At 45.0% G+C, this 17,141-nt stretch overlaps 2 protein-coding genes and 1 non-coding gene across 5 annotated transcripts in view; all 3 read left to right on the top strand.

The window, feature by feature from the left end:
• The window catches only part of TEX14 (testis expressed 14, intercellular bridge forming factor), a 138,437-nt gene that overhangs the window by 6,386 nt on the left and 114,910 nt on the right, over window positions 1–17,141 (top strand). The gene's annotated exons all lie outside the window — the stretch shown is intronic.
• IGBP1C (IGBP1 family member C) overlaps window positions 1–17,141 on the top strand; it is a 32,116-nt gene that overhangs the window by 6,333 nt on the left and 8,642 nt on the right. The gene's annotated exons all lie outside the window — the stretch shown is intronic.
• LOC114673301 (U1 spliceosomal RNA) lies at window positions 8,743–8,904 on the top strand. Its single transcript, XR_003724021.1, has one exon. It is a non-coding gene; the product is annotated as a U1 spliceosomal RNA (small nuclear RNA).

Raw genomic sequence — 17,141 nt, forward strand, 5'->3', positions numbered from 1 at the left:
TTATTTTGCTCTTTTTTTTTTTTTTTTTTTGAGACGGAGTCTTGCCCTGTCGCCCAGGCAGGAGTGCAGTGGTGTGACCTCAGCTCACTGCAACCTCGACCTCCCAGGTTCAAGTGATTGTCCTGCCTCAGCCTACTGAGTAGCTGGGATTACAGGTGCACACCACCACACCCAGCTAATTTTTATATATTTTTTAGTAGAGACAGTGTTTCCCCATGTTGGTCAGCCTGATCTTGAACTCCTGACCTCAGGTGATCCACCCACCTCAGCCTCCCAAAGTGCTGGGATTACAGGCATGAGGCACTGCACCGCATCTTATTTTGCTCTTAGGATAAAGACCAAATTTCCTAATAAGGCTTAAAAAAAGCCTTGCATGTTTTGGCCCCTGTTTTTCCTCTTTAGCTTCTTCCTTTTCCTCTCTCCCATTTGCTTCCTATACTCCTGCTACTTTGCCCTTTTCTTAGTTCCTTGTGTATGCTAGGCCTCATCCCTCAACAGTGTTTGCAGATGTCTATAATATTACCTCTCCCTCCTTCACCTAATTAACTATTTATCTGTCAAATCTGAAATTCCTTTTTTTTTTTTTTTTTTTTGACACCGAATCTTGCTCTGTTGCCCAGGCTGGAGTGCAGTGGTGCAATCTCGGCTCACTGCAATCTCCGCCTCCCAGGCTCAAGCGATTCTCCTGCCCAGCCTCCCAAGTAGCTGGGATTACAGGCGCCTGCCACCACGCCTGGCTAATTTTTGTATTTTTAGTAGAGACATGGTTTTGCCGTGTTGGCTAGTCTAGTCTTGAACTCCTGACCTCAAGTGATCCACCCACCTTGGCCTCCCAAAGTGCTTCAAAACAGGTCCTTCAAAACTAGGCCAAATCTAAAGTATTCAATTTTTGTATTCTGACTTTGGTAACATGTTTAGAAGGTCTATACAAAATTATAAATGGATTTTTCATTTGTATTATTTCTACATATGGTTTAGATCTACATGTGAATCTTTTTTATTTTTTTATTTTATTTTCTAACGACCCATTCCTTCAACATTTGAAATTTTAATTTATATGATTTTTTTTTTAGATTGAGTTTTGCTCTGTCACCTAGGCATGATTTCTGCTTGCTGCAACCTCTGTCTTGAGGGTTCAAGCAATTCTCATGCCACGGCCTCTTGAGTAGCTGAGATTACAGGCGTGAGACACCAGCTTATTTTTGTATTTTTAGTAGAGACAGGGTTTTGCCATATTGGCCAGGCTGGTCTCGAACTCCTGACCTCAGGTGATCTGCTCACCTCTGCCCCCCTATTAATCTATATGATTTTTTAAAAAATAAATGGTAGGAGGAAGGAAACTTTTTATTTATTTATTTATTTTTGAGACAGGGTCTCACTCTGTCACCCAGGCTTGAGTGCAATGGCACGATCTCTGCTCACTGCCACCATTGCCTCCCTGGTTCAAGTGATTCTTCTGCCTCAGCCTCCAGAGTAGCTGGGATTCCAGGCCTGTGTCACCATGCCTGGCTAATATGGAAGCAATTTTTTTTTTTTTTTTTTAGACCGAGTTGCACTCTTGTTGCCCACGCTGGAGTGCAATGGTGTGATCTCAGTTCACTCCAACCTCTACCTCCCATGTTCAAGCGATTCTCCTGTATCAGCCTCCTGGGTAGCTGGGATTACAGGCACCTACCACCACGCCTAGGTAATTTTTGTATTTTTAGTAGACAGGATTTCATCATATTGCTCAGGCTGGTCTCATGCTCCTGACCTCAGGTGATCCACCCACCTTGGCCACCATGCCCAGCAGAAGCATTTTTTTTTTTTCTTTCCAGTTGTGACCTAATTTTTGGAGCAGTCTTTGAAATAATCAGTTCCTTCCCTATCTATATGAAATGCTACCCTTATCATATACTTTTATATATGTAGGTCCTATAGTCCTGGAATAAAACCTCTTGAGTAATTGTGTCTCATTTATTTAATTTTTTTTTTTTTTTTTTTTTTTTGGAGACGGAGTCTCGCTCTGTCACCAGGCTGGAGTGCAGGGGTGCCATCTCGGCTCACTGCAGCCTCCACCTCCCGGCTTCAAGCAGTTCTCCTGCCTCAGCCTCCTGAGTAGCTGGGATGACAGGGATGCGCCACCACGTCCAACTAATTTTTGTATTTTTAGTAGAGATGGGGTTTCACCATGTTGGCCAGGATAGTCTCAATCTCTTGACCTCGTGATCTGCCTGCTTCGGCTTCCCAAAGTGCTGGGATTACAGGCGGGAGCCACTCCACACGGCCAAGTGTCTCTCTTTTTTTTTTTTTGAGCCAGAGTCTTGCTCTGTTGCCCAGGCTGGAGTGCAGTGGCATGATCTCAGCTCACTGCAACCTCCACCTTCCAGGTTCAAGCAATTCTCCTGCCTCAGCCTCCTGAGTAGCTGGGATTACCGGCATGAGCCACTATACCCGGCTAATTTTTGTATTTTTAGTAGAGACAGGGTTTCACCATGTTGACCAGGCTGGTCTCGAACTCCTGACCTCAGGTGATCCGCCTGCCTCAGCCTCCCAAAGTGCTGGGATTAGAGGTGTAAACCACCGCGCCTGGCCAACTGTGTCTCTTAATAATGTACTAGATGCAGTTTATAAAGATTTTATATGTTTACTTATATTAGTATTAAACATATTTCCTCTTTTTTTTTTTTTTGAGACGGAGTCTTGCTTTGTCACTCAAGCTGGTGTGCAGTGGCATGATCTCAGCTCACTGCAACCTCCACCTCCCAGGTTCAAGCAATTCTCCTGCCTCAGCCTCCCCAGTAGCTGGGATTACAGACATGTGCCACCATGCCTGGCTTATTTTTATATCTTTAGTAGAGATGGGGTTCCGCTATGTTGTCCAGGCTGGTCTTGAACTCTTGTCCAGGCTGGTCTTGAACTCCTGACCTCAAGTGATCCAGCAGCCTCAGCCTCCCAAAGTGCTGGGATTACAGGCATAAGCCACCGTGCTGTCTTTCCTCATTTTTGTCTTTTTTTTTCTTTTTTTTGAGACGGAGTCTCGCCCTGTCGCCCAGGCTGGAGTGCAATGGTGTGATCTCAGCACGCTGCAAACTTGGCCTCTCAAAGTGCTGGGATTATAGGTGTGAGCTACGACACCCAGCTCCTCATTTTTTTCTAATCAAAGAAATGTGGCTCTTCTCAAAGGGTATTATGGTATGCAGGGCCTCTGTGAGGATTGTAACAGTAGCATTTTTTGTAACTTGCTTAGAGTTACAAGACAGTGGAGGACAGACATCTTTTTGCCTAAGGCTGACTCCCCTAAATAGATATTTTGATAACTAGGCCAGTAACAGTGAAATTTTTGTGAAATATTGAAACTGGGACTTGTGAGGATTCACAGGCCACTTAAGACTCTGTAGGCTGGGCAGCCGGGCATGGTGGCTCACGCCTGTAATCCCGGCACTTTGGGAGGCTGAGGTGGGCCTATAAATTATCAACATTTTGTTTTGTGAAATAAAACACACTTTGAAATCTGGTTGGAGGAGTGGTCGCGGTGGCTCACACCTGTAATCCCAGTACTTTGGGAGGCTGAGGCAGGTGGATCATTTGAGGTCAGGAGTTCAAGACCAGCCTCGCCAATGTGGCAAAAACCCGTCTCTACCAAAAATATAAAAACTAGCTGGGCATCGTGGCACATACTTGTAATCCCAGCTACTCAGGAGGCTGAGGCAGGAGAACTGTTTGAACCCGGGAGGCAGATGTTGCAGTGAGCCAAGATGGTGCCACTGCACTCTATAGACGACACAGCAAGACTCTGTCTCAAAAAAGAAAGAAAGAAAGGAAGGAAGGAAGGAAGGAAAAGAAAGAAAGAAGGAAAGAAGGAAAGAAAGGAAAGAAAGGAAGAGAGAAAGAGAGAGAGAGAGAGAGAAAGAAAGAAAGAAAGAAAGAGAGAGAGAGAGAAAGAAAGAAAGAAAGAAACACTCCGTGGCCTGGGCATGGTGGTTCCATGCCTCTCATCCCACCTGTTTGGGAGGCAGAGATGGGTCAACTGCTTGAGCCCAGGAGTTTGAGCCTGGCCTGGGCAACATGGTGAAACTCCCTCTCTACAAAAAGTACAAAAATTAGCCAGACATGGTAGTGTGTGTCTGCAGTCCCAGCTACTCAGGACGCTCAGGTGGGAGGATCACTTGACCCCTGGGGATCAAGGCTGCAGTAAGCTGTGATGGTGCCGCTGTACAATAGCCTGAAGAAGGCACTGCTAGTCACAAATCTTCTGAAACTGGCATTTTGGTTGTTTAAGAACTGTTTAGTGGTAACAGCAGTATAGTTCACATACATCACCTTTTCCCTTACATGAGTTGTTCCACCAGATTTCTTTTTGCTTTTCTGTTTGAGACAAGAGTTTCCCACTATCACCCAGGCTGGCGTTCAATGGCATGATCTTAGCTCACTGCAACCTCTGCCTCCCGGGTTCAAGCGATTCTCTTGCCTCAGCCTCCTGAGTAGCTAGGATGACAGACGCGCACCACCAGATATTTTTGTGTTTTTAGTAGAGACAGGGTTTCACCATGTTTGCCAGGCTAGTCTTGAACTCCTGGCCTCAAATGATCCACCTGCCTCGGCCTCCCACAGTACTGGGATTACAGGTGTGAGCCACCACGACCAGCCCTCCAACCAGATTTCAAAGTGTGTTTTATTTGACAAAACAAAATGTTGATCATTTATAGAGCATACATATACATATATGTGTACATATATATTACATAATACTTCTTTGAAATATATATAAAAATTGATAGACTGTCAGAACATCAGACTTGAGAACACGTGTCTGCTTGCATCACAGAATCCCCTACCTCCTTGTCCCAATATTATTTTTCTCCCCATCTAAGACACCTCTATGTTCTCAGTTGTTGCTTGTTTATCAAGATTTTTATTTATTTATCATTAGAGACAGAGTTTCTTGTCACTCAGGCTGGAGTTCAATGGCACGATCTCGGCTCACTGCAGCCTCTGCCTCCTGGGTTCAAGCAATTCTCCTGTCTCAGCCTCCTGAGTACCTGGGATTACAGGCGCCCACCACCATGCCTGGCTAATTTTTTTTATTTTTAGTAGAGGGTTTCGCCATGTTGGCTAGGCTGGTCTTGAACTCCTGACCTCAGGTGATCCACCCACCTCAGCCTCCCAAAGTGCTGGGATTACAGGTGTGAGCCACTGTGCCCGGCCCAAGATTTTTTAAAACAGCATTATTTCTTCCTGTTGTAAAGATGGAAAACTGTGAGCTTGAAGTCAGAGACAAGGGAAAAGAAGTTGTAAACTCTGGCTAATTTATTTTGGCAGAGGAGAAGATACCAGAAGAGTCATTCTGTAAGATAAAAGATGTGGGAAATTAGGGTGATTCTAGTGTGATCTTGGAAAGACAATTGAAGAACACTGTTAACTCTGAAACTCCAATTCTAATTTGGTTTTTTGTTTTTGTTTTTGTTTTTGTGGGGTTTTTTTTGAGATGGCGTCTCGCTCTGTCGCCCAGGCAAGAGTGCAGTGGCGTGATCTCGGCTCACTGCAACCTCCACCTCCTAGGTTCAATAGATTCTCCTGCCTCCTGAGTAGCTGGGATTACAGGTGCCTGCCATCACTCCCGGCTGACTTTTGTATTTTTATTAGAGATAGGGTTGTACCATGTTGGCCAGGCTGGTCTCGAATTTCTGACCTCAAGTGATCCGCCAGCATCAGCCTCCCAAAGTGCTGGGATTACAGGCAGGAGCCACAGCTTCCAGCCTGCTTCATTCAAAATTAGAATTAGCGTTGTGCAATTGATCTTTCAAGTAAGATTGATCCTTTGCTGTATGTTTGAAAGACAGCATTTTGTACGTAAGCATGACAATTTGGACTGGTAGGTAACCTATACGGAGATTGGATTTTCAGATATGTAGACTGGATTTTCAGAAATAATTTTACCAAATTTCATGTTTTCAAACTTATTCAGGTTACGTGCATAGGAACTTGTTTAACTGTGCAAGAAACCAGTGCACGCCTGTTTTCACAGCTGCTGGGGAAGGCTGAAGCTGGAGGATCCCCTGAGGCCAGAAGTTCGATAATTACTGCACCCCAGCCTGGGCAACAAAGCAAGACTTTGTCTCTGGGAGGGGAAAAAAAAAGAGAAAAGACGCCATAGTGACATCATTAGCGCCAAACCCTTAAAGGCAGGAGCTAGTTTACGTTATTTATCTTTTAATCTGTAGAGCATTTTTGAGTTTTATGTCAGTTATGTCACCAAGCATACTAGGAAAGGACATGCTGAATAAGATCATCAAAAGGGGTGTGGAGTGCCGGGCGCGGTGGCTCAAGGCTGTAATCCCAGCACTTTGGGAGGCCGAGACGGGCGGATCACAAGGTCAGGAGATCGAGACCATCCTGGCTAACCCGGTGAAACCCCGTCTCTACTAAAAAATACAAAAAACTAGCCGGGCGAGGTGGCGGGCGCCTGTAGTCCCAGCTACTCGGGAGGCTAAGGCAGGAGAATGGCGGAGCTTGCAGTGAGCTGAGATCCGGCCACTGCACTCCAGCCTGGGCGACAGAGCGAGACTCCGTCTCAAAAAAAAAAAAAAAAAAAAAAAAAAAAGGGGTGTGGAGTATGTAGATAAGCGCAGTGACTGCTGGCTATTTGTACCCTAGGCTTATATTTCCTAAGATTTTGAATAGCCAGATATTAAAAATATAGCTGCTGGATTATTGTAATTTGGAAAAAAATCTTTATTTCAGAAATTAGGGGGTCTGAAGAGCACATGAGAAAAATGACCCTATATTTAGAGTGGTTTGAATCTAAGGGTTAGCTCCCAGGCAGGTCGCAGGACTTACGTTTACCCAGCAGAGCAACTACCATGATTACAAAAGTGGTTTTCCCGAAATGATTGCTTGTGTGTTGTACCGTGGATGTGTGTCTAACTTGTGGTAGTGAGGACTGTATTTGTACTCTTTCGTGTTCTGGCTTGTTTGTGAAAAACGTTCCTTGTATCTTTACTTCTTAGGTTCTCCTGTATTGTGTTGTAATCTCGTGTTATGTCATAATTCTTGTTTTGGAATACCCAGAGATTGATGTCTGAATGGCCAATTTTCTGGAGGCTCTAAGGGAGTGTTACCTTCACATTTTTCTTGTTTGTAGCCCTTTCCTTTTCAAAGCTAACAATTTAGCATCTTCTGACTTTTCTTCTGTCTTTATATATTTTCGTGAACCCCCAGAGTCCTGCTTTTTTTTTTTTCTTGGAGACCGAGTTTTGCTCTCGTAGCCCAGGCTGGAGTGCAATGGAGTGATCTCAGCTCACAGCAACCTCAGCCTCAAGGGTTCAAGGGATTCTCCTGCCTCAGCCTCCTGAGTAGCTCTCATAGCCCAGGCTGGAGTGCAATGGAGTGATCTCAGCTCACAGCAACCTCAGCCTCAAGGGTTCAAGGGATTCTCCTGCCTCAGCCTCCTGAGTAGCTGGGATTACAGGCATGCGCCACCACGCCCAGCTAATTTTTGTATTTTTAGTAGAGATGGGGTTTCACCATGTTGGCCAGGCTGGTCTCGCACTCCTAACCTCAGGTGATTTACCTGCCTCAGCCTCCCAAAGTGCTGGGATTACAGGTGTGAGCCACGGTGCCCGGCTGCAGTGTCCTTCTCTTTTTATTATTATTATTATTATTATTATTATACTTTAAGTTCTAGGGTACATGTGCACAATGTGCTGGTTTGTTACATATGTATATATGTGCCATGTTGATTTGCTGCATCCATTAATTCGTCATTTACGTTAAGTATTTCTCCTAATTCTATCCTTCCCCCATTCCCCCACCCCATGACAGGCCCCAGTGTGTGATGTTCCCTGCCCTGTGTCCAGTGTTCTCATTGTTCTGTTCCCACCTATCAGAACGTGCGGTGTTTGGTTTTCTGTCCTTGCGATAGTTTGCTCAGAATTATGGTTTCTGGTTTCATCCATGTCCCTACAAAGGACATGAACTCATCCTTTTTTTGTGGCTGCATAGTATTCCATGTTGTATATGTGTCACATTTTCTTATCCAGTCTATCGTTGATGGACATTTGGGTTGGTTCCAAGTCTTTGCTATTGTGAATAGTGCCACAGTAAACATACATGTGCATGTGTCTTTAAAGTAGCACGATTTATAATCCTATGGGTATATACCCAGTAATGGGATTAGCAGGTCAAATCATATTTCTAGTTCTAGATCCTTGAGGAATCGCCACACTGTCTTCCCAGTGTCCTTCTGTTAAGGACCCTGTGATTACATTAGGCCCATCTGGATAAGCTTTTCATCTTAAATCAATCACATCTGAAAACTTCCTTTTTTTTTTTTTTTTTTTTTTTTCTTGAGTTGGAGTCTCGCTGTGTCACCCAGACTGGAATGCAATGGCGCGATATCTGCTCACTGCAAGCTCTGCCTACCAGGTTCAAGCAATTCTCCTGCCTTAGGCTCCTGAGTAGCTGGGCTTACAGGCACCGCCACCATACCAGGCTAATTTTTGTATTTTTAGTAGAGATGAGGTTTCACCATATTGGCCAGGCTAGTCTCAGATCACTCCTGACCTTGTGATCTGCCCGTTTCAGCCTCCCAAAGTGCTGGGATTACAGGTGTGAGCCACTGCGCCCGGCCATTTCTGGCTCTTAAACTTTGGAAAAGTCTCTATCTTCTAAGTGGCAGGCTAGAACTTATGCAAGGAGAGTGACCCTATGTGAAGAGTGTTTTGAATCTGAGGGTGAGATGTCAGGCAACAACCATGCCTTCCACTTACCCATCAGGGAAGATACCCTGACCACAAAGGTGGTTTTCCCAGGGCGAGTTTCACTCATTGCATTCTGTTTGCTGGCCCCTGTGATTTCCCCAAATGTGGGAGACTCAGCTGCCTAATTTGTGGTAGTGGGCGACTGTGTTCACGCTTTCCCCTGTGTTATTCTTTGTCAAATGGGAAGTAGCCAGTGTGATTGTCAAGTGGCCGATTTTGGCTTCTCCTTGCTTGTTTCTTGTGAACTGTGTCTTTAAATTTCCATGGAAGTGAGAAGCTGTACTACTGTTTAGTCTATGATAGTAACAGGCTTCCTTGGTGTTTTCTCTTGTCTGTGTTCCCTTAATCCAGCATAAACTTTGTACACAGTGAGTACCACATATATGTTGACTGAGTCAAATGAACTGGAAATCAAACTCAGGAAGGATTTCCTCTAAGCAATTTTATTTTTAGAGACGGGGTCTTGCTCTTGTCTCCCAGACTGGAGTACAGTAGTGCTTGATCATGGCTCAAAGCAGCCTTGACCTCCTGGACTCAAACAGTCCTTCTATCTCAGCCTTCCAAGTAGCTATGCAGGCACGTGCCACCATGGCTGGCTAATTTTTTTTTTTTTGAGACGGAGTTTCCCTCTTGTTGCCCAGGTTGGAGTGCAATGGTTTGATCTCGGCTCATAGCAGCCTCTACCTCCTGAGTTCAAGCAATTTTCCTGCCTCAGCCTCCTGAGTAGCTGGGATTACAGGTGCCCGCCACAATGCCTGGCTACTTTTTTGTATTTTTTAGTAGAGACAGGGTTTCGCCATGTTGGCCAGACTGGTCTTGAACTTGGCCTCGGGTGATCCACCTGCCTCGTCCTCCCAAAGTACTGGGATTACAGGTGTGAGCCACCACACATGGTCAGCTGGCTAATTTAAAAAAAAAACAACACTTTTTGTAGTGATAGGGTCTCGCTACGTTGTCCAGGCTGGTCTGAACTGTTGGCCTCAAGTGATCCTCCCACCTCGGCCTCTCAAGGTGCTGGGATTACAAGCATGAGTACCATATCTGGCCCCTAAAGGATTTTAACCTGCTTTTAACATGACTATAGAATTGAAATTCATTTACTGCATTCTAAAATGACTGTTTTGAATGGATCAGCTTTAGGTTCTGACATAGTAGTAGTTTTTTTTGTTTTTTTGTTTTGTTTTGTTTTTTTGAGATGAAGTTTTGCTCTTGTTGCTCAGTCTGTAGTGCAATGGCATGATCTTGGCTCACTACAACCTCTGCCTCCCAGGTTCAAGTGATTCTCTTGCCTCAGCCTCCTTAGTAGCTGAGATTACAGATGCCTGCCACCAAGCCTGGGTTTTTTGTTTTGTTTTGTTTTGTTTTTTTTGAGATGGAGTTTCTCTCTTGTTATCCAAGCTGGAGTGCAATGCTGTGATCTTGGCTCACTGCAACCTCCGTCCGCTGGGTTCAAGTGATTCTCCTGCCTCAGCCTCCTGAGTAGCTGGGATTACAGGCACCTGCCACCACGCCTGGCTAATATTTATATTTTTAGTAGAGATGGGGTTTCACCATTTTGGCCAGGCTAGGCTTGAACTCCTGACCTCAGATAATCTGCCCTCTTTGGCCTCCCAAAGTGCTGAGATCACAGGCGTGAGCCACTGCTCCCGGCCGACTAATTTTTGTATTTTAGTAGAGATGGGGTTTCACTGTATTGGTCAGGCTGGTCTTGAACTCGTGACTTCAGGTGATCCATTAACCTCAGCCTCCCAGTGTGCTGGGATTACATGTGTGAGCCACGGCCCATAGTAGTTTTAAAAAGGGAAAAAGTTACATATTACTGTGATCTATCAATTTAAAAATGCAGAAAGTCCAGGCTCAGTGGCTTGTGCTTGTATTGTAATCCCAGTACTTTTGGAGGCCCAGGTGACAGAACAAGACCCTATCTCTAAAAATTAAAAACATGTTTAAAGGAAATCCTTTTGGAAATGCTTCCTGAGTTTGATTTCCAGTTCATTCAATTCAGCCAATATATAATGGGGTACTTATTGTGGATAAAGGTTATTCTGGGTGAGGGGAATGCAGATACCCTTGGAACGTAGTCCTTGTCATAATCGGGAGTCTGTCTGGGGAAGGGAGATGGGGAAGCCATCTATTAATATTATACCATACAATTCACCCATTTAAAAGATAGTTTGATTTTTAGAAAGAGCCAGAGATTGTCTGGAGACTTTTTTTTTTATGTGAACATAACCTCAATATTTTATTGTCTTCATTATAAAACAAAAGATGACACTTAGAACTGTATATCATTTGGCCCTTTCTCTTCTCATCTCCTCCCACTTCAAAATGCTTACATCTCTTAATACCCAGCATTCTCTTTGTTCTGCAGTTGGACTCAGCACACTCAAGGCTTGGCACAATCTTCTTCGTAGTTTTAGCCTTTTTCAGGAAAATCAACTAGTTTGCCCACTCATAGCCAGATACTTGTCATTTCGATTCTAGCAATCATAGTGAGGGTGAAGTGGTATTTCATGGTGATTTTGATTTGCATTATCCTGATGGCTAAGGATATTGAGCATATTTTCGTGTGCTTATTGGCTATTTGCATCTTTTTTTTTTTTTTTTTTTTTTGAGATAATTTCCCTCTGTCACCCACGCTGGAGTGCAGTGGCACAATGTCAGCTCACTGCAACTTCTGCCTCCCAGGCTCAAGCGATTCTCATGCCTCAGCCTCCCGAGAAGCTGGGATTATAGGCATGCACTACCATGTCCAGCTGATTTTTGTGTTTTTTGTAGAGATGGGGTTTCGTCATGTTGGCCAGGCTGGTCTGGTCTCGAACTCCTGGCTTCAAGTGATGCGCCCACCTCTGCCTCCCACAGTGCTGGGATTACAGGTGTGAGCCACCGCGCCCAGCCTACCTGCCTTTTTTTCTCCAAAGGCCTCACTGAAGAGAAATCTTTTTTTTTTAACCACTTTATTGAAGGATGATTGACATTCTATACTTGTGCTTTTGATGTCATGTAAGAAATCATTCCCTAATTGGAGGTCAAGAAGATTTACACCTATGTTTTCTTGTTAGTGTTTCCTTTTGTTTTTTGAGATGGAGTCTTCCTCTGTCACCCAGGCTGGAGTGTAGTGGCACAATCTCGGCTCACTGCGACCTCCACCTCCCAGGTTCAAGCAATTCTTGTGCCTCTGCCTCTCAAGTAGCTGGGATTACATGCCTGAGCCACCATGCCCAGCTAATTTTTATATTTTAGTAGAGACGGGGTTTCGCCATGTTGGTCAGGCTGGTCTCGAACTCCTGACCTCACGTGATCTGCCTGCCTTGGCCTCCCATAGTGCTAGGATTACAGGCGTGAGCCACTGTGCCTGGCCGGACTTTCATCGTAAAGAAGTTATTCTCACTCCTGTGAAAATGATGTGGATGCAATAGGATTCGTTTGTGGTTGTCAATTCTGTCAAATCAAGTGTTTCTAAGTGTTTCTTTTTTTTTTTTTTTGAGACAGGGTCTAGCTCTGTTACTCAGGCTGGAGTGCAGTGGTGCGATCTCGGCTCACTACAGCCTCCACCTCCCTGATTCAAGCAATTCCCCTGCATCAGCCTCCCAAGTAGCTGGGATTAGAGGCGCATGCCACCATGCCCAGCTAAATATTTGTATTTTTAGTAAAGACAGGGTTTCACCATGTTGGCCAGACTGGTCTCAAACTCCTGATCTCAGGTATTCTGCCTGCCTTGGCCTCCCAAAGTGCCAGGATTACAGGTGGGAGACACCGTGCCTGGCCCAGGGTTTCCTTTTATAACAACTAGTAACATTCCACTTACTACCCTGAAGATATTCATAGAAAATACAAACTACATATAGTTACCCCACAGATAATATGTTCTAACTATAATATGAGGGAGAGAAGCCACGTGGGGTGGCACACATCTATAATCCCAGGACTTTGGGAGGCCAAGGCAGGAGGATCGCCTGAGTCCAGAAGTTCGAGACCAAGCTGGGCAACATGGCTTAACCCCAACTGTACAAAAGAAAAGAAAAGAAAAAATTAGCTGGGCATGGTGGTGCATGCCTGTGGTCCCAGCTACTCAGGAGGGTGAGGTGGAAGATCACCAGAGCCCAAGAGGTTGAGGCTACAGTGAGCTGAAATTGCGTGACTGCACTCCATCCAGCCTGGGTTACAGAGCAAGACCCTGTCTTAAAAACAAAACAACACAAATATAAAAGAGAGAGAAAAATAAAATAAGTTACAATACATTTATTTATTTATTTGTTTTTGAGACAGAGTCTTACTCTGTCACCCAGGCTGGAGTGCAGTGGCACAATCTTGGCTCACTGCAACCTTTGCCTCCCGGGTTCAAGTGATATTCCTGCCTCAGCCTCCCGAGTAGCTGATACTACAGGTGTGCACCACCACACCTGGCTAATTTTTTATATTTGTTATTTTTTTTTATGGTTTCACCATATTGGCCAGGCTGGTCTCGAACTCCTGACCGTATGTACCGCCCGCCTCAGCCTCCCAAAGTGCTGGGAATACAGGCATAAGCCACCGCGCCCTGCCCTACAGTACCATATTTTAATATGTAAAGGTTTGGCATGACTACACAGGGAAACAAAAACATCCCCACAGAATTTCAAAATTTCCCTTTGGGAGTGGCTCCACTGTCACGGAGAACCACTCAATTGTGGAGAACATTTGAAACAGCTGGGTAGAAGAAATTGAAAGAAAAAAAAAAGTATGTATAAAAGGAATGCCGGCCGGGCGTGGTGGCCCACCCCTGTAATCCCAGCACTTTGGGAGGCCGAGGCTGGCAGATCACTTGAGGTCAGGAGTTCAAGACCAGCCTGGCCAACATGGAGAAAACCCGTCTCTAGTAAAAATACAAAACTTAGGCATGGTGGCGTGCATCTGTAATCCCAGCTACTCAGGAGGCTGAAGCAGGAGAATCGCTTGAACTCGGGAGGCAAAGGTTGCAGTGAGCCGAGATCATACCATTGCACTCAAGCCTGGGTGACAGAGCGAGACTCCGTCTCAAAAAACAAACAAACAAAAAAAGGAATGCCAACTGGGTGTGGTGGCTCAGGCTTGTAATCCCAGCACTTTGGGAGGCCAAGGAGTTTGAGGCCAGCCTAGCCAACATGGTGAAACCCCATCTCTACTAAAAATAAAAAAAATTAGCTGGGCCTGGTAGCGCCTGCCTATAATCCCAGCTACTCCGGAGGCTGAGGCAGGAGAATCGTTTGAACCTAGGAGGCAGAGATTGCAGTGATCTGAGATTGCACCTCTGAACTGCAGCCTGGGTGATAGAGTGAGACTCCAGCTCAAAAAAAAAAAAAAAGGAATGCCAAGCAGCAGTGAGGATGTAGTTGCAGTTTGCATAAATTTGGAGTATTTGGAGTAAGAGTGCTGGAAGATTCTGCAACTTTCTTTCTCCAGCAGTGCTGGGGAAATGGGAGTAGAGGAGATGACTGTTGGTTGGCTCTAGGACCAGTTAGAGCAAGGGATTCCAAACCCCCGGACCGTGCATGGTACCAGTTGGTGGCCTGTTAGGAACTAGGCCACACAGCAGGAGGTGAGTGTCATTACCACCTGAGCTCCGCCTCCTGTTAGATCAGCAGCCACATTAGATTCTCATAGGAGCGTGAACCCTATTGTGAACTGAGCATGCCGGGGATCTAGGTTGCACACTCCTTATGAGAATCTAACTAATGCCTGATCAGCTAAGGTGGAACAGTTTCATCCTGAAACCATTCCCACCCACCCCCTATTATCCGTGGAAAAATGGAAAATTTGTCTTCCATAAAACTGGTCTCTGGTGCCAAAAAAGTTGGGGACCCATGAGATAGAGGAAATACGCTGTGGTGCAGCATGAAGTAGGTGAGAGATTGGGCTAGGGGCCTAGTGAGTGAAACGGCGTGAAAGTCTGAAGGATCAGATGAATTGAGGGATAAGCTTCTCTGGCAGTGAGTAGACCTGAGGTCCAGGGAAGGCTTTTCTAAGCTCAAAATATGTAAAATGTTGAGAAAATAGAACAAGAAAATGAGTTTTTAAAATAAATTCCTGATCTAGCAAAAAGAGAAATCCACAGAGACCCAGAGAAAGAAAACAAATCCAGAAAGGAAAGGCAGGGATGGACCCTGTGTATTTCCTGAGGACATTGGCCATCCTCAGAAGCTCTGGATCTGGCTTTTAATGGACCACAGGCAGGAGACAAAGCCTGGGGCCTGATCCAGGTGGGAGGTCTGACTAGAGAGCCCCTCCCTATTCTATAAAGCGACCACCCCAGGAGAAGAACACCCTCAGTTCTGAGGAATGCCCCCTCCCCAAGAGAAAGATGTTAGAGATATGTGCCTGTCTCAGCCTCAGCCTGAGAATGGGAAGGGGCAGAGAAATCTTTACCACTATCTCACAACTCACAGTCCCTCAAAATGGGCCAGAATTCATACTGCTATATGTATATGTTAGGGGATGGGACAAAAAGTTACTTTAAATTAGCCTGGCTTGGTAATGCCCCAGGCACCAGGCAGAAGCAAAAGGAAACCCTCTCTAGTCTATTCATTTCTCAAAATGAAAGTACAATAATTGGAATAATAATCGTAGTGAATGGGTTAAGCAGCAGACACTGCCAAAGAGAGAATTAGTGAAGACATATCTGAAAAATTACCCAGGATGTAGCTCAAAGAAATGCAGAGATGGGAAAATGCAAGAAAGTTTCAAAGAGATAGAGAATAGAATGAGAGGGGTCAATATAAATGCAATGGGAGTTCCAGAAGGTGGAGTGAAAGCAATATTTGGAAAGGTAATGGTAATCAGTGTCCCAATTGTATATATTTATTGTGTACATGTTGTTTTGAAGTATTATACATTGTGGAATGGCTACAGGGAGCTAATTAACATATGCATTACCATATGTACTTGTATCATTTTATTGTTGTAAAGATGCTTAACATATGCTCTCAGGAATTTTCAAGAATATATTAAGTATAGTCACTTTTTTTTTTTTTTTTTTTTGAGAGGGAGTCTCACTCTGTAGCCCAGGCTGGAGTGCAGTGGCGCAATCTCAGCTTACTGCAACCTCTGCCTCCTGGGTTCAAGCAATTCTCCTGTCTCGGCCTCTCGAGTAGCTGGGATTACAGGTGCCTGCCACCACACCCGGCTAATTTTTATATTTTTAGTAGAGACGGATTTCTCCATATTGGCCAGGCTGGTCTCAAACACCTGACCTCAAGTAATCCACCTGCCTCAGCCTCCCAAAGTGCTGGGATTACAGGCGTGAGCCACAGCGCCTGGCTGAATTTAGTATCTTGGTCCTTGATCCTTATTCTTACCTTCCCAATTTTTTTTTTTTTTAATCTTTTCAAAGTTTATTCAGGCTTCCCACACTCCTTTTCTATCACATTTCTCAGCTTTCTAATCATTATACACATGCATCCTATAGACAGATGGACAGGCAGAAATATAGGTAGATAGGTATAGATATCTTCCATGCAAGGTACTTTGCTAGCCTAAGACTCCAGCAGTGACAGATGAAAACTCTCAGGTCCTTGGACAGTCTGTAGTCTAGCCCAGGAAACTGACTGATAATCACACAGTGGAATAATGAATGGATTGGAGATGTGATAAGGACTAAAAGAGAAATTAAAGGACTCTTACTATGATAACAGAGGGAACTCAGCATGAGAAGTTAGATTTAGCAGGAGAGGCAGGGTAAAAACATTTTAAGCAAGGGGAACTACACAGGCAAAAGCTCTAAGGCTGGAAGGAGGCTGCAGCTGTAGCTGTGGCTGCCACTGCAGCATGGTGGACAGTACAGGCAGGCTGGAAAAGCTGTGGAGCCAGCCCATGCAGAGCCTCAAGGAGCATGGGATGGAGTTGGGGCTTTATCCAGAGGACAATAAGGAGTATTGAAGGGCTTTGGGCAAGGGAGTAACATCAGATTAGAGCAGCACCAGTGCTCCTTCCTGACATCTCGTTAACACGTATTCACATGAGGGTGCTTCTTGCTAAACCTCAATCAAGTCTCAAGCTGTTGCTGGCTTTTTTTTTTTTTTTTTTTTTTTGAGATGGAGTATCTCTATCGCCCAGGCTGGAGTGCAGTAGCCTGATCTAATCTCACTGCAACCTCTGCCTCCCAGGTTCAAGCGATTCACCTGCCTCAGCCTCCCGAGTAGCTGGGATTACTGGCATGCGCCACCACACCTGGCTAATTTTTGTATTTTTAGTAGACACGGGGTTTCACCATGTTGATCGGGCTGGTTTCGAACTCCTGACCTCAAGTGATCCACTTACCTTGGCCTCCCAAAGTGTTAGGATTACAGGCGTGAGCCACCATGCCCAGCAGCTGGCTTGTTACATTCTATAGCCATCGTGTGGTGACTTTCAGCAAATGTGACAAACTCCTCTCCACGGCTCCTC

The sequence above is a fragment of the Macaca mulatta genome, chromosome 16 (genome assembly GCF_049350105.2).
Source record: "Macaca mulatta isolate MMU2019108-1 chromosome 16, T2T-MMU8v2.0, whole genome shotgun sequence".
Taxonomy (NCBI): Eukaryota; Metazoa; Chordata; class Mammalia; order Primates; family Cercopithecidae; genus Macaca; species Macaca mulatta.